General features: G+C 39.3%; 1 long non-coding RNA gene and 1 other non-coding gene across 2 annotated transcripts; both read right to left on the bottom strand.

Annotated features, from left to right (window-relative positions):
* Nucleotides 1-614: 614 nt before the first annotated feature.
* Nucleotides 615-24,123, bottom strand: LOC116529980. Its single transcript, XR_004259769.1, has 2 exons — nucleotides 24,026-24,123; nucleotides 615-2,131 (listed from the first exon to the last, which is right to left on the bottom strand). It is a non-coding gene; the product is annotated as an uncharacterized LOC116529980 (long non-coding RNA).
* Nucleotides 17,905-18,008, bottom strand: LOC116530069. Its single transcript, XR_004259817.1, has one exon. It is a non-coding gene; the product is annotated as a small nucleolar RNA U13 (small nucleolar RNA).
* Nucleotides 24,124-24,325: the final 202 nt, after the last annotated feature.

The raw sequence follows: 24,325 nt of genomic DNA, 5'->3' as shown, positions 1-24,325 counted from the left end.
TGTTGATATGATTATATATGTAGACTATTCAATTAACACCTAGGGGTTAGCAAAGTTGCTACATTCACAATCAGTACGCAAGTCAGTAGTATTCCTGGATATCAGCAACTAAGAGAAGTGAAAGGTTTTAGAAAGATCTCTTCAATATCATTTAAAAATATAAAATATTGTACTTAAGAATAAATCTAGGCCGGGCGTGGTGGCTCACGCCTATAATCCCAGCACTTTGGGAGTCCGAGGCGGGTGGATCACTAGGTCAAGAGATCGAGACCATCCTGGTCAACATGGTGAAACCCCGTCTCTACTAAAAATACAAAAATTAGCTGGGCATGGTGGCACATGCCTGTAGTCCCAACTATTTGGGAGGCTGAGGCAGGAGAATTGCTTGAACCCAGGAGGCGGAGGTTGCTGTGAGCCGAGATCGCGCCATTGCACTCCAGCCTGGGTAACAAGAACAAAACTCTGTCTCAAAAAAAAAAAAAAAAAAGAATAAATCTAACAAAAGACATACAAGATCTTAATGGAGAAAATGTTAGACCATGTCAGGAAGCATTTAAGGAGATCCTAAATAAATGTAGCACTCTATAATGTACACAAATTAGAAGCCTCAGTCGTTCATTTACTTGACATTTATTTATAGATTCAATGTTATCCCAGCCAAAATATTTCTTGCACCATTACCTCTATCTATGTTAGTGTGTGTTCCCTTAAGATAAGGGCATTCCTGCATAATCTTAGTACAACCATCAAATTTAAGAGACTGACATTGGCATCATAATGAGATCTAATCCATAGACCACATTCAATTTACTGATTCTGATTGCCTCAGTAATGTTCCCGTGTTCTATCATCCCAATCCATGACCACATGGTGCATTTATTTGTCCTGTCTCTTGTTTCACTCAGTCCAGAACAGCTTTTCAGTCTTGTCTTTGACTTTTGAGGAGTATTGGCCAGTTTGTAAAATATTCCTCAGTTTGGGTGTATCTATGTTTCCCGTAAGATTTAGGATAGACAGTTTTGTCCAATACCACAGAAACAATGCTGTATTCTCAATGTGTCATGCCAAGATGCACACAATGTCAATTTGTCCTATTCCTGGAGGTATTAATTTTGGTCACTTGGTTCAGATAGTGTCTACTATGTTTCTCCATTGTAAAATTAAAATTAGGAAGTACTTTGTGAGGAGATTCTTAAAGACTGTAAGTGTCCTGTTTCTCATCAAATTTTCACCAGCTAGTTTGAGTCTGTTGACAATACCTGACTGAATCAATTACTATTTTGGTTGTCAACTGGTGAGTCTATGACTTCTGCTTTGGTTGGCATCCTACTACTATAAGAAAGAGCTCTTCTTTCTCTATTCATTCATTTACTTAAATCAGCGTAGACTCATGAATGCCCACTTTATTCAGTAGGTTACAATGTATTACTGTCATTCATTTTCATGCTGAAATTTTCCCAGATTTGGTTTTCGGGGGTCTCTCATCTCAAAGGAACACAGCTGGCTTCTGTGTTCCTTTGAGATGTCTCATTCCTTTTTCGGCTCTTATTTTTTTTTATAAGCTCATCTTAAACTTTTTCCTACTCCCTCCTCCAGGTCTAGAATTAGCCATTTTTCCAAGGAGCCCTGGTTTCTTTAAATGGGGAATGGTATATGGAAATGAAGACCTGAGAAAGGCTCACTGCCCTGTTGGTTAACAGCTCAAAGAAAAAACATGTGTCTACACACATGTAAGAATATTCACCTACTTCTATATGTATTTACATACATACGTATTGAAAACTTTGAGTTCACATTGACACCTTCAATCCTTTGGGGTTAATTTTAGTCTTCCCTTCCATCTTTGTAACTTCCTTCTTTCATAGAAACCTGACTCCCATAATCCTAAATAAATAATTTGTTCATTCTTCCTCCCTCCCTCAACCTATTGACAGTGCCAGCTGCTGTCTCATCACACCTAGTCCAAATATGCCAAATAAATCCCCAGTCATAGCTGCATCGGTCCTGGCCACACCAATCCCTGACATCCTCCCCAGCCTGGACCATGCAGCTGAATCCTTGATGTGTCAGTCCTGATGTGGTGATGTCAGTCCTGAGCATACCATTGGAATCTTAGGCTCCTGTCATCTGGCTGGAAGGGAGAGAGACAAATTCACAACCTTTTGATAATGAGCAATTATTCAATACTTACTGAATTTACCAGAGAAAGTTTAAAAATGTACAGTTATACATATTTACCAGGAATGTTTAAACACAGACATTTATGAAATTTATAGAAAATACTGAATTATGCTTCTCTCCTTTTTGGTCTTGGTTGTAACACATTTTTAGATATTAACACTTCTTATAACTATATCATAGTACATTTTTTTAAGTGTCCTCACACTCCACCAATCTACTCTGCATATATAAAATAGCATGCGGTTTGGAAAATACATTAAATGACTAATTGGCTATGCTTCTGGGTTATAAGTTTTATTTGAGTTCGTCTTCAGCTTACAACTAACAAAAAGCTGTACATCACATGAAAACATGTCTCAGGTGTCTGGATACAGTCCTGCCTATTCATTACAGGATATTGTAAGTCTTCCTTTTATAGTGTTGACAGAATTGGAAACGAGATAAAGAGTGACCATTATCAATGCTCACTGACAATTGAATACAGCACTGAAATTTAAAAATCAGGATTACTATAACACAGCCTGACTATAAGAATGGCAAGATCTTATTTACAATTGCAGACACAGACCTGACATACAATTATTGCTGTCTGCCAAATTCTCTGTAAGTCGTTTCATTTTATACCAGAAATTTGCTTTTTGAGATTACCTAGCAAAATAAAAAATTTTCTGTATCCAATTATTTTCATCAAAGTTGTAAGAATTCATCTAGAAGTTGCCAAAAAAAATCAGAATGTGTTGTGGTTCAACACAGGAGATTAGGATGGTGAACCAAGGTCTACGTATTCTCCATCTGCAAGTACAGATAGATAACTCGCACAATTAAGATTCAATGAGAGTTTTAAATATTTTTTTGTTTTAAAACTGGGTCATAAATGCAGAATTGTGTACATATACAGGTATCATTTAAAGAATGACTATAAAATGAATTCCCACTTTGCCTCAACACCCTTATCAGGACATTAAGGAACCACCAGGATGCCCCTTCCTGATCACACGCCTGACTCTTCTTGAAGCAGATTTAACCACTATCTTGATTTTTATGTTAATCATTCCTCGGCAAAAAAAAAAATAAATAATAAATATATATATATATTATATATATACAATTTTAACTATAATTTTCTCTTTTAAAAAACTAAAGTATTTCACTGGGTATTTATATTGCAGTATATTATTAATCGCACTGTTGATGGGCATTTAGGTTGCTTTCAGTTTTTTTTGCTACTATGAACAATGTTATATTGAAACTTATTTTTTTCTTCATTCACTTTTTTTGTTTGTTTTTGGTTTTTATTTTTGTTTTTTGACACAGCCTCGCTGTGTTATCCAGGCAGGAGTGCAGTAGCACGATCCTTGGCTCACTGCAACCTCTGCCTTCCTGGTTCAAGCAATTATCTTGCCTCAGCCTCCTGAGTAGCTGGGATTACAGGTGCATGCCATCACACCCACTAATTTTTGTATTTTTAGTAGAGACAAGGTTTCACTATTTTGGCCAGGTTGGTCTTGAACACCTCACTTCAAGTGGTCAGCCTGCCTCAGCCTCCTAAAATTGTAGGATTACAGGTGTGAGTCACCACGCCTGGCCCTTCATTCATTTTTTTTTTTTTTTTTTTTTTTTTGATACGGAGTCTCCCTCTGTCACCCAGGCTGGAGTGCAGTGGTGTGATCTCAGCTCACTGCAACCTCCTCCTCCTGGGTTCAAGTGATTCTCCTGCCTCAGCCTCCAGAGTAGCTGGGATTATAGGCGCCTGCCACCACACCTAGTTAATTTTTGTATATTTAGTAGAGACAGGGTTTCACCACATTGGCCAGGCTGGTCTTAAACTCCTGACCTCAAGTGATCTGCCTGCCTCTGCCTCCCAAAGTGCTGGGATTACAGACGTGAGCCACCGCACCCAGGCCACTTTTTAAAAAAACAACAACAAAATAAGCGTAATGGTGATCATCTCATTTAATCTTTACTTAGGCAGGTGTGATGGTTAATACTGTAAACTTGGTTAGTTTGAAGGATACAAAAGTATTGAAACTGGTTGTGCCTGTGAGGGTGTGGCCAAAAGAGATTAACATTTGAGTCAGTGGGCTGGGAAAGGCAGATCCACCCTTAATCTGGTGGGCACCATCTAATCAGCTGCCAGAGAATATAAAGCAGGCAGAAAAATGTGAAAAAGAGAGACTTGCCTAGCCTCCCAGCCTACATCTTTCTCCTGTGCTGGATGCTTCCTGCCCTTGAACATCGGACTCCAAGCTCTTCAGTTTTGGGACTCGGATTGGCTCTTCTTGCACCTCAGCTTGCAGATGGCCTATTGTGGGTCCTTGTGCTTGTGTAAGTGAATACTTAATAAACTCTGCACATCCTATTAGTTCACATATATACATATAGATATATATAGATATATATCCTATTAGCTCTGCCCCTCTAGAGAACCCTAATACAGATTTTGGTACTGGGAGTGGTTCTAGAGGAACAGAATATTAAGGGTGGAGTTCTTTTGTTGGTTTTGGGGTTTTTGGAGTTGGCTGCTTAATATGATTAGATCCAAAAATGCTAAGGATTCTATTTTTAATAGTATGGAGAACACTGAGAGTCCTTGGTGTGAACTGTTTAGAGAGTTATGCAAAATAAATGCATTTGACACTCCTGATTCTTCATTCATGAGAGGCAAGGAGTTTAGTGACTCTATACATAGTACCTTTGACTATATGCAGAGAACCAAGGAACATAATGAAGCTAAGTTCAGGGGACAAAGTGATGAAAGAAAATTATGAACTCAGGGATTCTGGCTTCTGGCTTCAGAAGCAGATACTGAGCCGCAGATCTGCTAAGTTTGCCCTGAATGAGAGTCTTATCTCCTATAGAGAAAGAGCTGAAATTGTGGAAAAACTATTTCAAGCTATTAGTATGTGAGTGGCTGACTTGTAACAATGAACACATGCACAGTCTCACCAGGTGTCTACTGTTAAAGTGAGGGCATTGATTGGAAAAGAATGGGACCCTGAAACTTGGAATGGGAACATGTGGGAGGACCCTGATGAAACTAGGGACACTGAGTTGTGGAATAGATCTGTAAGGGCAGCACCTACATCTTTGAAGAGCCCTGTAATTGCTCTTCTCTGTATGTCAGATCTAATGATGGAAACTGCAGTCACTCAACTATAAAATTTAAATATACTGGAAATAATTGGATCCTGAGGTGGCAGGGACCAAGGTGGCAGGTGCCTTTGATGGTGACACTCAACCATCAAAGGCAAGGTGGGTGTAGCTACCATAATGATAGCAGAGGCAAAGCGGCAATCAAAATAGCCTGACTTGTGTAGAGCGCTGCCATTGGCTAATTAATCATGGTGTTCCTAGAAGTGAAATGGATAGGAAGCCTACCGCATTGCTACTTAATTTATTCAAACAGAAAATTTCTAGGTTGAATGGACAAAAGACTAATTTGAATTATATAAGCAAAGAATCATGGCCCGTCAATCAATTTCCAGACTTGAGCCAGTTTACAGACCCAGAACTTCGTGAATGAAGGGGAGGCCAGGTTCCCTTGAGAAAGGACCCACAAATTGACCCACTGACAATTTATGCAGTGAATCTTTTTCCCACTCTTTCCTAAAGAGATCTCCAGCCTTTTACCAGGGTAACTACACAGGGGAAAGGGAAATGATCAGACATTTTGGGGACACTGGCTCTGAGCTGAAGTTGATTCCAGGGGACCCAAAACTTCACTGTGGTCCTCCGGTTAAAGTAGGGGCTTATGGAGATCAGATAGTTAATGGAGTTTTAGCTCAAGTCCAACTTACAGTGGGTCCAGTGGGTCCCCAGACTCATCCTGTGGTTATTTCCCCAGTGCCGGAATGCATAATTGCCATAGACATACTTAGCAGCTGGCAGAACCCCCACATTGGCTCCCTGACTGGTAGGGTAAGGGCTATTATGGTGGGAAAGGCCAAATTGAAGCCATTAAAGCTGCCTCTACCTAGAAAAATCGTAAATTGAAAGCAATATCACATCCCTAGAGGGACTGCGAAGATTGGTGCCACCATCGAGGACTTGAAAGATGCAGGGGTGGTGATTCCCACCACATCCTGCTCAACTCTCCCATTTGGCCTGTGCAGAAGACAGATGGATCTTGGAGAATGACAGTGGATCGTCATAAGCTTAACCAAGTGGTGACTTTACTTGCAGGGGCTGTACCAGATGTGGTTTCAATGCTTGAGCAAATTAACACATCTCCTGGTACCTGGTATGCAGCTATGGACTTGGCAAATGCCTTTTTGTCCATTCCTGTCTATAAGGCCCATCAGAAGCAATTTGCCTTTAGCTGGCAAGGCCAGCAATATACCTTTACTGTCCTCCCTCAGGCGTATATTAACTCTCAAGCTTTGTGTCATAACCTTATTCAGAGAGATCTTGATCGCTTTTTGCTTCCACAAGATATCACACTGGTCCATTACATTGATGACATTATGCTGACTGGATCCAGTGAGCAAGAAGTAGCAAACACACTGGACTTATTGGTAAATTCATGTGCAAGAGAATGGGAAATAAATCTGACTACAATTCAGGGACCTTCTACCTCAGTTAAAATTTCTAGGGGTTCAGTGGTGTGGGGCCTGTTGAGATATTCCTTCTAGCCAGGCATGGTGGTTCATGCCTGTAATCCCAGCACTTTGGGAGGCCGAGCTGGTGGATCATGAGGTCAGGAGTTCAAGACCAGCCTGGCCAGCATGGTGAAACCCTGTCTCTACTAAAAATATAAAAAATTAGCTGGATGCAGTCGCACACACCTGTTGTCCTAGTTACTCAGGAGGCTGAGGCAGGAGAATTGCTTAAACCCGGGAGGTGGACGTTGCAGTGAGCCAAAATCACGCTGCTGTACTCCAGACTGAGTAACAAAGCGAGACTCCATCTAAAAAAAAAAGAAGAAATATTCCTTCTAAGATGAAGGTTAAGTTGCTGCATTTGGCCCCTCCTATAACCAAGAAAGAGGCACAATGCCTAGTGGGCCTGTTGGGATTTTGGAGACAACACATTCCTTATTTGGGTGTGTTACTCCAGCCCATTTATCAAGTGACCCAAAAGGCTGCCAGTTTTGAGTGGACTCCAGAGCAGAAGGCGGCTCTGCAACAGGTCCAGGCTGCTGTGCAGGCTGCTCTTCCATTTGGGCCGTAAGACCCAGCAGATCCAGTGGTGCTTGAAGTGTCAGTGGCAGATAGGGATGCTGTTTGGAGCCTTTGGCAGGCCCCCATAGTAGAATCACAGCAGAGGCTGCTAAGATTTTGGAGCAAGGTCCTGCCATCTTCTGCAGATGACTACTCTCCTTTTGAGAGACAGCTCTTGGCCTATTACTGGGCTTTGGTTGAAACTGAACGTTTAAGTCACCATGCAACCTGAACTGCCTATCATGAACTGGGTGCTTTCTGACCCATCTAGCCATAAAGTGAGCTGTGCACAGCAGCACTCCATCATCAAATGGAAGTATTATACACGTGACCAGGCCAGAGCAGGTCCTGAAGGCATCAGTAAGTTACATGAGGAAGTGGCTCAAATGTCCATGGTCTCCACTCCTGCTACCCTGCCTTCTCTCAGCCTGCACCAATGACCACGTGAGGAGTTCCCTATGACCATTTGACAGAGGAAGAGCAGTGCAGGGCCTGGTTCACAGATGGTTCTGCACCATATGCAGGCACCACCCAAAAGTGGACAGCTGCAGCACTGCAGTCCCTTTCTAGGACATCCCTGAAGGACACCAGGGAAGGGAAATCTTCCCAGTAGGAAGAACTTTAAGCAGTGCACCTCTTTGTGCACTTTGTGTAGAAGGAGAAATGGCCAGATGTGCAATTACATACTGATTCATGGGCTGTAGCCAATGGTTTGGCTGGATGGTCAGGGACTTGGAAGAATTATGATTGGATACTGGCGACAAAGAAATTTGGGGACGAGGCATGTGAACAGACCTCTCTGAGTGGTCAAAAACTGTGAAGATATTTGTATCCCATGTGAGTGTTCACCAATGGTGACCTCAGCAGAGGAGGATTTTAATAATCAAGTGGATAGAATGATCCATTCTGTGGACACCACTCAGCCTCTTTCCCCAGCCACCTCCGTCATCTCCCAATGGGCCTATGAACAAAGTGGCCATGGTGGCAGGGATGGAGGATATGCATGGGCTCAGCAACATGGACTTCCACTCACCAAGACTGACCTGGCTACAGCCACTGCTGAGTGCCCAATTTCCCAGCAGCAGAGACCAACACTGAGCTGTCAATATTGCACCATTTTTTGGGGTGATCAGCCAGCTACCTGCTGGCAAGTTGATTATATTGGACCTCTTCCATCATGGAGAAAGCGGAGGTTTGTCCTCACTGGAATAGACATTTAATTCTGGATATGGGTTTGCCTATCATGCATGCAGTGCTTCCGCCAAGACAGCTATCCATGGACTCACGGAATGCCTTATCTACCATCATGGTATTCCACACAACATTGCCTCTGACCAAGGCACTCACTTTACAGCTAAAGAAGTGTAGCAGTGGGCTCACGTTCATGGAATTCACTGATCTTACCATATTCTCCATTATCCTGAAGCAGATGGATTAACAGAATGGTGAAATGGCCTTTTGAAGTCACAATGACAACACCAACTAGGTGATAATACTTTACAGTTCTCCAGAAGGCCATCTATGTTCTCAATCAGCATCCAGTATATGGTACTGTTTCTCCCATAGCCAGGATTCATGGGTCCAGGAATCGAGGGGTGGAAGTCGAAGTGGCACCACTCACCATCATCCCTAGCAACCCACTAGCAAAATCATTGCTTCCTGTTCCCATGACATTACGTTCTGCTGGCCTAGAGGTCTTAGTTCCAGAGGCAGAAATGCTGCCACCAGGAGACAACAATTCATAAACTGGAAGTTAAGATTGCCACCTGGACACTTTGGGCTCCTCCTACCTTTAAGTCAACAGGCTAAGACGGGAGTTACGGTATTGGCTGGAGTGCTTGACCCAGACTATCAACATGAAATCAGTCACTACTCCACAACAGAGGTAAGGAAGAGTATGCATGGAATACAGGAGATTTATTACGATGTCCCTTAGTATTACCACGCCCTGTGATTAAGCTCAATGGGAAACAACAACAGTCCAATCCAGGCAGGACAACAAATGGCCCAGACCCTTCAGGAATGAGATTTGGGTCACTCCACCAGGGAGCAAAACCACAACCTGCTGAGGTGCTTGCTGCAGGCAAAGGAAATAGAGAATAGGTAGATAGTCATCAATACCAGTTACAACCAGGTGACCAGCTGCAGAAGGGGGACTGTAATTGTCATGAGTATTTCCTCCTTCTTTTGCTAAAAACATGTTTGTGCATGTATACACGTACACTAAGAAAATATATTTTATTTCCTTTTCCTTTATCATGTGGCATAAGGTTTATTGACTTCATATCAGCATTTAGTAGTGTTAACTTTATGTAATAGTATTTGGGTTGGGGATTGGTGGGTTTCTGGTTGTAGGAAGGATAGTTGTATTACGTTAGGTGTAATCGTGATCTTTTTATTATCTTTATTTGAAGGTTATATATGATCTCAGGAGATGTGTATGGGTTCGAGTTGACAAGGGGTGAACTTGTGATGGTTAATACTGAGTGTCAACTTGATTGGATTGAAGGATAAAAAGTATTGATCCTGGATGTGTCTGTGAGGGTGTTGCCAAAAGAGATTAACATTTGAGTCAGTGGGCTGGGAGTCAGACCCACCCTTAATCTGGTGGGCACCATCTAATCAGCTGCCAGTGAATATAAAGCAGGCAGAAAAATGTGAAAAAGAGAGACTGGTCTAGCCTCCCAGCCTACATCTTTCTCCTGTGCTGGATGCTTCCTGCTCTCGAACATCAGACTCCAAGCTCTTCAGTTTTGGGACTTGGACTGGCTCTCCTTGCTCCTCAGCTTGCAGACAGCCTATTGTGGGACCTTGTGACTGTGTAAGTTAATACTTAATGAACTTCCCTTTGTGTGTGTATATATATATCCTATTAGTTCTGTCCCTCTGGAAAACCCCGACTAATATAGCAGGTATTCACAACTGCTTTTTCAGACAAGCAAATAGATTTCAAAGAGGTTACATAACTTACTATAGGTTTTATACCTAACAAGAAAGGGTAATAAGACTTCGACTCAGGTGTCTTTATTATAAATTCTGTATCATTTCTAAATTCCTTCATCTTCATTTTTAGGCCAGAAGCTACTATAAATCATATACTTTTAGACTGCATGTTTTTCACTCTAGTTGCAAGGGTTTTGAAGGTTAGGGTTATCACATCCCAACTCCAATGTCATTTTTAGTGTGTATATATAAAAGTTTATTCATTTAATTAAAACTTTTGTGTCTAAACTTGCTGAAGTTGTTCTGGGTTGCAGTGAGTTTTGTAGGTTAAATTTTATTAATGAGAGAACAACACAGTAGATGACAGAATTAACAAGTCCACCCCTCCACCCTCTGTCCCAGAAGAACAGTTTAGAAAACAGTGCTGTGATGGTGACCTGTTGAAGACTTAAGCATATAGAATAGAGCTTGAAGGAGATCACTTAGCTTCTACTTATAATTAGGAAAATGGTCAGCAATCCAGGTGAGAAATATGCCCTACATTAAGCCATCCTCTGTGGGGATGATGACCTAAATTCCACTTTATTTTTAGAAACGCAATTGACAGGGATTAGCGACCCACTGTGAATGTGGAGTTGGGAGGGGTAGAGAAACGGATGCTTCACATGGGAACCTGGGGACGAATAGCATAAGTGAAAACAAGGATTCCCAGCTTCCTTGCTCCTTTGGACAGAAGGAAGTAAAGGTTGGCAGGTTTCATCTTAGTACTTTAGAAGGAAGCCATTTATGATTAGGACTGTTTTTAGATACATTACCTTGTGATTTGGTGAATTTCTCAAAACTGGGAAGTGTTAAGTCAAAAACTAAGTAACCATCTACCAGGATTATTATTAGGTAGGAAATTGGGATAGATGTATAATCCTTTCAAGCTCTGAGCTTAAGTCTATGCCTTTGAATTTCAAGTGAAAGAGATGTTTCCAGGTGCCGAAAATCTAAACAAGCAATTGCAGTATTTCTATCATGTCATTGTTATGAATGTCAGCAAGGAAGCATTTAAACCCCATTAAATGCGGGGTGGGGTTGGTGGGGGGGAAGTCTGTCAACCCCAAATTTTACCTAGAGTAAAAATATCCTTCAGAAATTAAGGTGAAATATAGATGTTTTCAGATAAAAAGGAAAATTAATTACCAGAAGCCTTACATTAATTGAAATTCTCATGGGAGGTCATTGGATAGAAGGAAAAGAATCCCAAATGGAAATAGAGAAATGAAGAAAAGGATGAAGACCTGTAGAAAAGGTCAATATAAATGAACATCAACTGTTATAAAACAATACTAATAATGAGAAGTGTAAAATTTATGCAGCAAAATACATGACAGCCGTAATGGAAAAGGCAAAAAACTGGAGTTAAAGTATTACTAAGTTCTAGCACTATCAAGAAAGCGCTGAAAACAATAATTTGTATTAAATTTATCAAGATGTGTTTGACACATCAAAAAGAAGCCAAAAGAGGGGAAAATAGAATACTGGGGTAATTCAAAGAAAGGCAAGATTGAAGAAAAAAGGTAAATGAAGCAGTGGGTTAAGCACAAAGTAAATAGCAGGACGGTAGGTATAAACCCGCTTAAATCAGTAATCACATTGAATGAAAATTGACCAAACATTCTGACCATTAACCTACTGTTGTTGGATTAGGAAAAAAACAAAATCTATCTATATTCTGTCTAGAAGAGACACGCCTTAAATGAAAGGTATAAACTTTTGCACAGTGCAAAGATGGAAAAGGACATACCTTGCAACCCATGAAAAAACTGGTATAGTCATACTAATGTCAGATAACACAGATTTTAAGTCAAGGAGAATTACTGAAGATAAAGAGGGATATTCCATAATGACAAATAAGTCAATCCACAAAAAAGATTTTAAAATTCAAAATAAGATCATTTCAAAATATATAAGGCAAAAATAGACAGCTAAAAGAAAAAATGGACAAATCCACAATCATAAAGTTTAACACACCTCTGAACAGACAAAAAATAAAAATTAAACAAAAAAACAAAAAAATCAAGACCACAGTTAACAAACTTATCTAATTGACATACAGAGAATGCTGTCAACCATGACAAAATTCATATTTGATTTAAGCTCATGCTTAAATTTTACCAAAATTGACAATAAGCAGGCCATACAGAAACCCTCAAAACATTTCAGAGGGTTGAAATTATTCAAAATATGCTCTCTGACCTTAGAGAAATTATGCTAGAAATCAGTAACAAAGATAACTAGAAAATCCTCAACTGCCTGGAGATTAAACAGAACACACTTCTAAATGATCCATGGATCAAAGAAGAAATAACAGACACTAGAAACTATTTCAAATTGAATGATAGTGAAGATGTGCCATATCAAAAATTGGCTGCACCTAAAGCAATGCTTGGAGAGAGATTCTTAGTCTTCATTACATGTCTTAGAAGGTTGAAAGGTTAAAATTCATTAAACTTTATCTTAAGAAGCAAGAAGAGGCTGGGTGCAGTGGCTCAGGCCTGTAATCTCAGCACTTTGGGGGGCCAAGGTGGGTGGGTTGCCTGAGGTAGGGGTTTGAGACCAGCCTGGCCAACACGGTGAAACTCTGTCTCTACTAAAAATACAAAAATTAGCCAGGCATGGTGTCATGCACCTGTAATCCCAGCTACTCGGGAGGCTGAGGCAGGAAAATCGCTTGAACTCAGGAGGCAGAGGTTGCAGTGAACCAAGATCGCAACACTGCACTCCAGCCTGGGCACAGAGTGAGACTCCTGGAAAAAAAAAAAAAAAGCAAGAAGAATGGCAAATCAAAACTGAAGAACATAGAACAAAGGAAATAAAGATAAGACAGAAATCAGTAAAACAAAACAAAATTAAAGAAAAATAATAAAGCTGAAGATTGATTCTTTGAAGAGATTAAGAAAACTGATTAACCCTAGTAAGACTAATTAATAAAAACAGGGAAAAATAATATTACTAGAGACTCTACAAACATTGAAAGATATGATGGTATAATGAAAAACTTAACACCAATTTGAAAATTTGAATAAGAACAAAATTAAGAAAAAAATAAACTGACAAAAAATCTGGAGAGTCCCCTTTTACTACTGGAAATTGAATTCGTTTTTTAAGACAATTCCACAAAGAAAATGTAAAGCCTCACCAGTGGATCCTTTCAAACATTTAAAGGAAGGCTTTACCCAATCTTATGCAAATTCTTCCAGTAAATGAAAAAAGAGAATACGTCCAAACTCCATAAGTTCATTCTCACCTTGATGCCAAAACCTGACAAAGACATCACAATACTATATACAAAAAAACAATTCACAGTACATTAAAATATTTGTGGTCAGGTGAGGTGGCTCATGCCTGTAATCCCAGCACTTCGGGAGGCTGAGGCAGGCAGATCACGAGGTCAGGAGATCGAGACAATCCTCTACTAAAAATACCAAAACTAGCCAGGCGTGGTAGCATGTGCTTGTAGTCCTAGGTACCTGGGGGGCTGAGGCAGGAGAATCGCTTGAACCCTGGAGGCGGAGGTTGCAGTGAGCCAAGATCACCCCATTGCACTCCAGCCTGGGCAGAAAAGTGAAACTCCATCTGAAAAAAAAAATTGTATATTACTACCAAGTGAGGTTACTTCTTTGTGTGAGCAAAGTGGTTTAACACTTGAAAAATCAGTCAATGTAATTTGCCACATTAATTTTATTAATGGGAGAAAAATATAGCTATCTCAATAAATAAATGCAAATTTTAAAAAAAAATTTATAAAATCCAACAGCTATGTATGATTTTTAAAAATACTCTTAGAAAACTGTAGATATGACTTCCCTAAACTAGCAGCTAAAAGGAAAAATGGACAAATCCACAATCATAAAGTTTAGATTGGAAAGGAAGAAATAAAATAGTCATTGTTTGCAAATGATATAATTATTACATAAAAAATTTAAAAGCATTTATAACCTATTGGAATTATAATTGGTAGGCAAATTTAGAAAAAAAACTGCTTAAAATTCAGTATTCAAAAGTCGCTTATATATTAACACCAGTCAAATAGGAAATGGAATTTATGAAATGATATCATTTAAAATAACATTATAACATCAAATACCTAGGAAATCTAAGGAGAGATGTGTAGAAATGTACACCTGAAATACCCAAAATATTTTGTCATAAATTAAATAACTAAATAAATGGAAGAATATATCATTTTTGTAGATTGAAAGGTGCAATATTACAAAGATGGCAGTTATCTCCCAAGTTGATATATACATTCAACCCAGCCTTATTTATTCTTCTAAGTATTTTACAAATGTGCTTTGAGGCATTTTGATATAGTCTGTCTCCTGATCCTCACAGAGGCAGAGTAGGTTTTTTGAACTCTCTCTTAGTGGCTTCAAAGACTTGCCATACAGCTAATAGGAGGAGGTAGCACCTGAACTATATCTCTTTGCTATGCTACTTTTTACTTTGACATTCTTTCTTTTTCACTTTATACCACAGACTATTCTAGTCCTATTCTTCCTGTCTACACCCCTTCCTCCTAGGATCTCAGCCCTTGGGAAAGACACCACTGGATTTAACTCACCTCTAAAAATCCAAGTTTTTTTTTTTTTAAAAAAAACTTTGCATGCTACATACTATAGAAATTTATTCATTTAAATAAATGCCTTGAATCTAAAGTTAGAAAAAATTTTCCACCCAGCAATGAGGTTTGCAGATTGATTGTCAGACTTTGTTGCCACCTGCAAAACTAGCACCATTCAAAGGAGACCCTAGAGATGTGAACCTAAATATTTAACAGAATATTTGTAATTAGCTTTGTCAGAACAAAGTGCTTCTAGCTAGCTCCAGAAATTAATGCCTAATCTAGAGAAAGCCCTAAATTATTTTGGGATCCTGTAAGGCTTCATGTGATAAAGACAAAAATTTTTCTAGCATGAGTGAGTTGAATGGGTTGTGTAAGTTACACATTCTTTTGGTTATCCATTGAATAGGTCTTTTCTTTCCTCACCACTTTCCTCTCTTTTAAATTAAGTTTGATGCTGAAGAGGGATTTTTTTTTTTTTAACCTCATGAACTTATTGGGCTAAGCTTTTATCAGATAAGGCTCCTCATAAAATAATGTGTCCAGTACTGTTCAGAGCTTCCCCAATGTTACCAGTCTCCTTTGGAATTACATTGAAGTCCTCATTGGTCAGATTACATTTGAAGTATAATGTGTAACAGTTAAAAGTATAATTTAAGAAGAATATAAAGATATATCAGTTGGCAGTGATGATGGAGCGCTAAGAACTTCTTCAAGAAATGTAGAAGAACTATACTTAACAACATTTTAGGGACCTAATGTGAATGTGGAATTGGGAAAGGTGAGGCTAGAGTTGGACAAGGTAGGGAAGGACCAAAATCTGTAGACCAAGTCACATGGTGACTGGGTGAAGACTGGAGATGCCTCTTCTGAAAAGAGGAAAATTGGGGACATGACAGCTGTCCTCAAATACTGCAACCGAATAGGGATTAAAATTAGATTATTTGTTTGCTCCTTTGGGGAAAGATATGATCAAAAGCTAAGATTAATAGAGAGGCACATTTCTGCTTTATATAAAGGACTCATTTGCAGTTAGAATAGTTCAAAATGGAACATGTGACCTTGTGATCTGTCAGTCATTAGGAACACACTCAAAGCAAAACCTAGGTGACCACTGTCTTAGTCTGTTCTTGCTGCTATAACAAAATACCACAGCCTAGATAACTTACAGACAATAGAAATTTATGTGTCACAGTTCTGGAGGCTGAGAAGTCCAAGATCAAGGCACCAGCAGATTGGGTGTTTGACGAGGGCTTGTTCTCTGCTTCCAAGATGGCGCCTTGCTGTTGTGTCCTCACATGGCAGAAGGGTGAATGCTATGTCTTCACATGGTGAAAGGCAGAAGGACAAAAAGGGCTGATGGCTGTGTGAAGCCTCTTCTACAAGGGCATTAATCTCATTTGTGGGGATGGTAATACCCTCATGACCTAATCACCTCCTAAAGGTCCCACCTCTTAATACTATCACATTGGCAATGAACTTTCCATGTATGAATTTTGGAGAGATGCATTCAGACCATGGCAATCACCTTTAAGCATACTGTGAAGAAAAATTGTTTTGGGGAAAGGAAGTAAATACACCTCCTTCCCAGCTGGGCTGCTTTCAGACATGCTTTGATACACAAATACCCTTTGCTGACATAGCTTACATCCTGTGGTCTCAACTCCCTGCCAGGCTGTTGTTCTTGGTTTCCAGTCTCCTGTTTTACTAGAAACATAAATATGATATTGCCATTGGGTTGGACACAGAGTCTAACAAGCTAAACTTAGTTGCCCAAATAATATGCCCAAATCATGCCCAATTTTTCAGTCAGGATTTGCACCCAGTCTGATTTCTATATCTGTACTTATTTTGCTGTCCTATGATCTAGGGCTCCTGATTAGGAATCATAATAATAAATGTCATTTTCTAGTGTTTATTATATACCAAATAATTCTAAGCACTTTTCTTAGTAGATCATTTAGACCACACAGATACATGTAGGAGTCTTTTTTCACAGATGAAGGCACATGGGACAGAGGGATTGCCTAGCCCAGTGCATAAGTGGCAGGCAGGTCTGAACCGGGACCCAGGCAACTGGGCTTTAGAGTCTGTGCTCTTCTCCATTATGCTCTAAGTTTTTCCTCAGAAATTTAAGAATATATGTTGGTGCTTTTAGTCCAACTGCAAGGAACCGAGTCCCTTAGAATGGTTTACAAATATATGGAGGACCTGGGGAAGCACATCAAAAAAGGCTTGGAGCCTAGGGAAGAGGGGCCAGCAGTGCCAGGTGTGGAAGAAGGTTAGGTGAGGCAACGACCGAAAAGTGACTCTGATAGGCCCTGGTGCTCAGGGCCGGCTGCAGCTCAAAGTCAGGACAGTGTCAAGGGGCGGAGTTGTTGGATGTTTGTTAGCAGCGAACATGAAGGTAGGAGAGTGGAGGGCTGGAACATTTCTGGAATTGGAATTTTTTAGGATAGACACAGCAAAAAAGCATAGAGTTTAAAGAACCAAGAGCTCGGAGTAAGAAAACGTGGACCGTAGGTTCAGACTAGAAACTAAAGAAACTGTCAGCAGATGGGGGAAAATGGCATTTTTTAACTTAAAGCATTCAGACTTCATTTCACAGAATGGATGTTATACTTTATTAGCTGATCAGATATGGAGAGCATCTAAGTCATCTAATGTGATATGCTCTCACTGTGGGTTGAGTGTAACTCAAAAGCAAATTGAGTTGGCAAAATCCTTGGGATTCAGAGCACACATACATGTGGTTGGTGTGTAACATACATGTGGTTAGTGTCACTTTTCTGAGGTTAATTTTCCAGTGTTTGCCTACTAAAATCTTGATAGTCCTTTGACCCAGCTACTTCACTTCTTTGAATTTATCTTATGAAAATGCTCACGTTTTTGTAGAGATCTTTAAGGAAGTAAGTTTTCTAAACACTAACTGGGTTTGAAGTCATTATGCTAATTTAAATACACACAACCATATATATATATTTACTCGAAGTGTACCTTTTTTCCTCATGTCACATGGGTAATGTGCTGATGTTGTAACAAGGTTTGAGGGAGGCACATTTTACACATGAGCGTGAAACCCCAATCATCATGCTTATGAACTACAACAGGCCCTCAAAACGTACCTTTCATACAACTTTAGTGATCTGTACTTCAGTCAAAAAGTCAACAGGTTTTCTTTCTGCTAAGCAGCAAGAAGCATTCACCACTGCCTATGTATCTTTTAGACTGAGAATAATTTGTTTAAAAAATTATATAACCTATCATTTGAAAGTGATTTCATCTGTCCAGTCAGTCAGGCTTTCTTTGTCATACAAATTTGGTTTTGGTACATAAATTGACAACTCTTTTCTTTCTCTCCTTCTGTCTCGCTTGCTTGCTTGCTTGCTTGCTTTCAACATTATGCCTATTCGAAGACCAAGAGCTCAAAACATTATTCCTCCCCGAAATGTCAAATGTCTGGGAAAAATTCCTAATCCACTTCCTCTGAAACCCAACTGTGAAGCTAGCCACCTTGAGTTCTATACTCAAAAGTCAAAGGTAAAGACTAGACCTGTAAGTTTGTCTGTGTGTAAACAACTTCTTACAAGACCTCCTAATGAGAGTAACGGCAGAAATAGGAAAAATGAAAATTAAGACAAGTTTTGCAAGTGTTATTCCAAAGAATCCAGAATATTTCCATTTTGCTCATGGTGAAACTAGCCAAGGAAGGTTAAGTCATTTGGATTGGTCAGGATGTCAACCTAGGCCAGTCCAGCTTCTCAGCCTGTGATTTTTCTGTTATCCTATGACATAATGTACACTGCAAGAAATGCTGGAGAATTCATTAAGTCAGATACTGTTCTAAGCACTTTGCTTCTATTTCTCACTCAGCAAATTTTAGTGAGCTGTTTATTGATTTACAAGATTGTGCATCTATGAACTCAGTCACACTGGTTATTAATTAAATATCCTTCAAGTTTGGTTTGTAAAAAATTAATTGACATTCATTCTTTTTTCAGAAGATATAAGGTTCTTAGCCTTGGATCAAGGTGTCTCAAAAAAAAAAAAAAAATTCAGGCCGGGCACAGTGGCTCATGCCTGTAATCCCAACAATTTGGGAGGCCGATGTGGGCAAATCACCTGAGGTCAGGAGTTCGAGACTAGCCTGACCAACATGGAGAAACCCCATCTCTACTAAAAATACAAAATTAGCCAGGTGTGGTGGTACATGCCTGTAATCCCACCTATTCGGGAGGCTGAGGCAGGAGAATTGCTTGAACTTGGGAGGCAGAGGTTGCAGTGAGCCAAGATTCTCAAATTCTTGAACCGTTTTCAGAGTACTGAGAACATTACAGCCCAAACACGTATGGCATTTTATAAGCCTCTTGAGCTCTGAGGACTAAGCTCTGATTTTTTTATCTTGCCCAAATTCCTATCTAAGGGGTCTGGGGAGTCATACCCTACAAAGCATAAATTCTCATCAGATGGGTTTTATTTAACCCTATATATCATGATATATATTACTTTCCATTCTGACTGGCATAACATTATGAGACAAGGTAGAAAATCAAAATATTTTACCCCTAAACATGTTTATTTGCCCTATCTTGAAATGGTCCTGCAAAGCCGTCTTTTGTGGGGGGGAAATTTGCATCTGTAAAGAATCTCTATTAACATAGCTAGATCTTTTTCTTCCAGGTCCTTCCAGTCCTAAAAAGATTAACTGAAAGTCTAGCACCTCCTAAAGATCTGAATAGGAAACATTTGTCATCTATTGTCTCTACGGCAGCCACTATAAGACTTCAAAAGAACCTTGGTCTCCACAATCTTTTATCTTAACCTGAACATTTCCCTTCTATGATCCCAGGTCTTTAGACAAACTCAACCAATCGTCAATCAGAAATGTTTAAAGTCACCTGCAGCCTGGAAGCCCCCTGCTTTAAGTCGTCCCGCCTTTCTAGACCAAACCAATGTATTTCTTAAATGTATTTGATTGATGCCTTATGTGTCCCTAAAATGTATAAAACCAAGCTGCGCCCCATCTACCTTAAGCACATGTTCCAAGGACCTCCTGAGGGCTATGTCAGCCACCATGGTCACTCATATTTGGCTCAGAATAAATCTCTTCAAATATTTTGCAGAGTTTGACTCTTCATTGACAGCTCCTCCTGAGCCATATGCACATCATTAATTTTGTGTTTTGGAATTTATAAATACTAAATACTAATTTAAAAATTTTAAAGTTATATTGATTTTCTGCTCCCGTAAACTGGTCTATTTGAATCTATCTTCAGTAAAATACAGTTGTCAAGCCGCTTGAAGAAATCAGCAAGAAACAACTTCACTTCCTAGTGTGGAACCAAGTGCTTAAGTAGAGAAACAGTGTTTCTGACTACCATGGTTAAAAACAAATCTCTCCAATATAAATTATAGGCTGGTAAAAAGAGTTGACAGTTTTTTTTTTTTTTAACATTTGTCATCCTCTGTTAAATATAAGCTTTTATTTTCCAAATGACAATTAACAGGTTCATTTTTACTATTTTCTGTAGTAGCCAAAGCCCAACATCTATATTTATTTATTTTTATACCAGAATTTTCATTTTTACCAGTTTTTACTAGTGATCATCAACTGGATTACACAAAGAAGAGGATGGATTGAAGGCACTTTCTAAATCGTGTGGTTTAGTTAAAATCTCAGAATATGTTGGTAGTTTGTCTTTCAGGACTTGGGCTTTGACATATGTAAATTATAAATTTCCAGTCAAATTCCGTGCTGACAACTTGAGTATTTTATGTAACAGTGAAAGAAATTCAGAACTAAATTGAAGATTCAAAAATTAAAGTGTACGTTCAACAAAACAGAAACATCAGAAGAAAGATGAACTATTGTTGTTTTAAAACTACTAAACCATATTCCAAATAGTAGGACTTCTTAGGACCTTACAATTTAAAGACCAGCTTAACTGTATTTTTTTTTTATGTGAAAAGGACACCATATAAAACTGTCGACAACCAAAAATATGGACACAAAAATAAATACAATAGTTGTAAGCTTTTTCACAGTTATATAAAACATTTGAAAATTGTCCAATATTTATGACATATTAATATATACATATAACGTATAACTTATGTACATATCTACGTATAACACACATAAGTATACATATATAGCTAAGTATCTTCATTTGTGGAGAATGCACAAATCATTAAAATAGTACAGAGACCAGATTTCCTTTAGCTTGCTTCTGAATAGTTCAGTAAGTCATGTTATTTGGAGTATGACATATGGTTTAGAGCAGGGGTCAGCCAACTATGGCCCATGGGCCAAATCAGGCCTGCCACCTGTTTTTGTAAAGTTGTAAATAAAACTAAAAACTGGGCAACAAGAGTGAAACTCTGTCTCAAAAAAAAAAAGAAAAGAAAAAATTTGCTGATCCTTGGATTTGATGAATGAGTCATACTGTGAGATAAATATTTCACTTACTATTTCAATAAGTGTCTATTTTACGCACAGGAATTCCCACAGCTGGGGTTTTCACTAATGTGTCTAAAATAGAATATAAGATGGGCCAAAATAGCCTAACTATCCACATTAGTATGTGCTTATGCATACTATATTCACTGGTTATTAAATGTTGCTTTGTATGACCATGTCATAGCTATCGTTCTGCACATATATATATAATGTTTGCAGCCTATTTCAGGGACTCATGGCTCCTCTGAAATCATAGCCTCTTAGACTTTATTTGAGTCTGTGAGCCATATGCTTGGTTCTCAACACTCTGAGCCATACTTCCCGTGGCTGTGAGATGAAATACATGTTATGGGAAGTGGTATCAGAGTTCTAAATGGCATTAAGAACTAGAGGGATGACTGCGTGTGTGGCTCATGCCTATAATCCCAGCACTTGGGGAGGCCAAGGCTGGTGGATCACAAGGTGAGAAGTTCAAGACCAGCCTGGCCAAGATGGTGAAACGCCATCTCTACTAAAAATACAAACATTAGCTGGGTGCCATGGTGGGTGCCTATAATCCCAGCTACTCGCGAGGCTGAGGAAGGAGAATTGCTTGAACCCAGGAGGCGGAGGTTGCAGTGAACTGAGATCACGCCACTGCACTCCAGCCTGGGTGACAGAGCAAGACTCTGTCTCCAAAAAAAAAAAAAAAAGAAGAACTAGAGGGATATGAATAGCTGCCCTCTTTGCCCTTAGGTCTTGTTTTCAGTCCTCACAATATGAACTATAAAGAGAATCCTATTAGTTGTAGAACCCTAAATAGAAAATCATGGTGGCTAGCATTTACTGAGCTTCTGTGGTGCTGTGTACTCTACCTCCATTCTCTCGTTTCATCTGTACAAGCTTAAGAAACAGTTGGAGCATTATCCCTGCTTTACAAAAGAAAAAACTAAGGCTTCATTAAGACCCTTGTCCAAGATCACACAACCAGTAATTGACAGAGCCAGGACTCACACATAGAGTTGTCCAATTACAAAGTCAAGGCTCTTCATCACTATCTTACTATTAAATAATCGGTGCTAGTATTTATGTACTTTAAAATACCTTCACATGAGGTAATGGATATGTTAATTAGCTTTCTTTATTCCACATTGTATTCATAAATTATAGCATCACTTTGCACTCATAAACATATACAATTAGACATTATAATTATAGATGTTATTGATTTACAATTAAAAAAAAAAAAAACCCTTCACATGTCTTTTAACATAAGACCATCGAGCCAGAGAATATTATGGAATTACCTGGTAAACTGATGTCTCTGCTTCCCCTTACTGGTAGAGCTCAGTGGGAGCCTCACTCCTTGCTGCCATTCCTTCCTTCCTGCTGAGTTGCCGTTTTCTACTCCCCAACACTCCCAACCTGCATATTCAGGTGAGTCACAAATTCTGTCTTTGAGTTTCTCTGGCTTTTCCTCCTGTGTATGATCCTCAGCCTGTAGACATTTCCCAGGTTCTGAAGCCCAATAAACAAGAAAAGATGCTGATGTCCTACTGTGGAAATCACTAATTGGGAAGGTGACTTACTGCAAATGGGCAGAGAGAGAGGAGACTGATGGAAATGGGCAATGGCATGGAGCTCTAGGGGTCCACCGGCTGCCAGAAATTTTCCTACTTGGGGTGCTGGGGACATCTGTGAGAGACAGTGTCTGAGGACTTGCAGATCTCTTCCAGGTAATCTGGCTTTATGACCTGAAGACCCATTTAAAAAGACCTAAGGGCACTGGAAAATGTTTTATACGGGGTACATTTGGGCAATGAATATTTATGGATACAGGGATGCATACGGCATGTTTCCTGTGGTAAATTTTCAGTGTAGAAATCTCAAAAGCAAATGATATAAGATCCTCCCTTTTTTAGTTTATTTACTTGAGAAATTGGTACTTTGGCTTCCTTAGGCCTAGCTGGCCTCATGCCACTTACATTTGTAAACTCTGCAGTTTATTTCAGAAATGCATGGATGGTCCCGTAATATAAAATCTATAAATGTAATTTTATCTGAGCATGGAATGCATCGTAGCCTAAAAAGTCTGCAGCATCCTTAATGGGCACACAACACTGGCAGCCTCCTGATAGAGAGAAATGTGACAAGAATGCCCACTGCTCCTACAATTCACTATTTAACACGGTATTTGAAATGTCAGCCAATACAATTAAACAAGAGAAAGAATGTAGAGGGAAAAAATTTGGAAAGGAGTAAACATAAAAACCCAAAGAGAATCACTGGCCAATTACAAACAATTAGAGAGCTTAGAAAAATGCTGGTGTACACATAGGGTCGCAAGTTGACAAGTAGCACCCAGCAGCCATCTTGAAACAGTCTCCCTGGTCCTCCTCTTGATAATGGTCTCTGTTGAGGTGTAACCACACAATTAACTGCTTTAGACTTTCTGATTTTCAAATAATATGTTTATCCTCCCAACTCTGAATATTCTCTTCAAGACCATGTCCTCAGATTACCCAAAAGAATCTTCCTGAACCAATATACAGAATATAGTAAGCTAATTAAGCATTTTTCCTAAGCAGCCTATTAAAAAAAAAACTCAATGGAATTTTTGGCACGTTTATCATCTGAAAGCCACCAGCTGTACTCGATTTGTCCCGTCTCTTGCGACAGTGCTGGTCCTACCTGAGACTTTCCTACTTGTGTAAATTGGGTCTTCCAAGCATTATCAAAGGAAAAGCAACTTTCCAGGGAAGGGTGGTTGCAGTAATCATTGTGCATATGTCTCTTGCAATAATACTTAAAATCAGATGGTGCTGACCCACTTAGAAGTAAGGATTAAAGAAATCTGCTTAGAATTGAATTGAGTCCACCGCAACTTGCCAAGAGAAATGCATTCCACAGAATGCCCTTCAGAGAACCTCTCATTAGCCAGGCTGCAAACCTTTGATTTCTTTTCATTTGATATATGACTGTCTGGAATTC

The sequence above is a fragment of the Sapajus apella genome, unplaced genomic scaffold, assembly GCF_009761245.1.
Source record: "Sapajus apella isolate SASKATOON/1434 unplaced genomic scaffold, GSC_monkey_1.0 scaffold64, whole genome shotgun sequence".
Taxonomy (NCBI): Eukaryota; Metazoa; Chordata; class Mammalia; order Primates; family Cebidae; genus Sapajus; species Sapajus apella.
The sequence above is the reverse complement of the archived record's forward strand: the minus strand, read 5'-3'. Positions and strand labels throughout refer to the sequence as shown.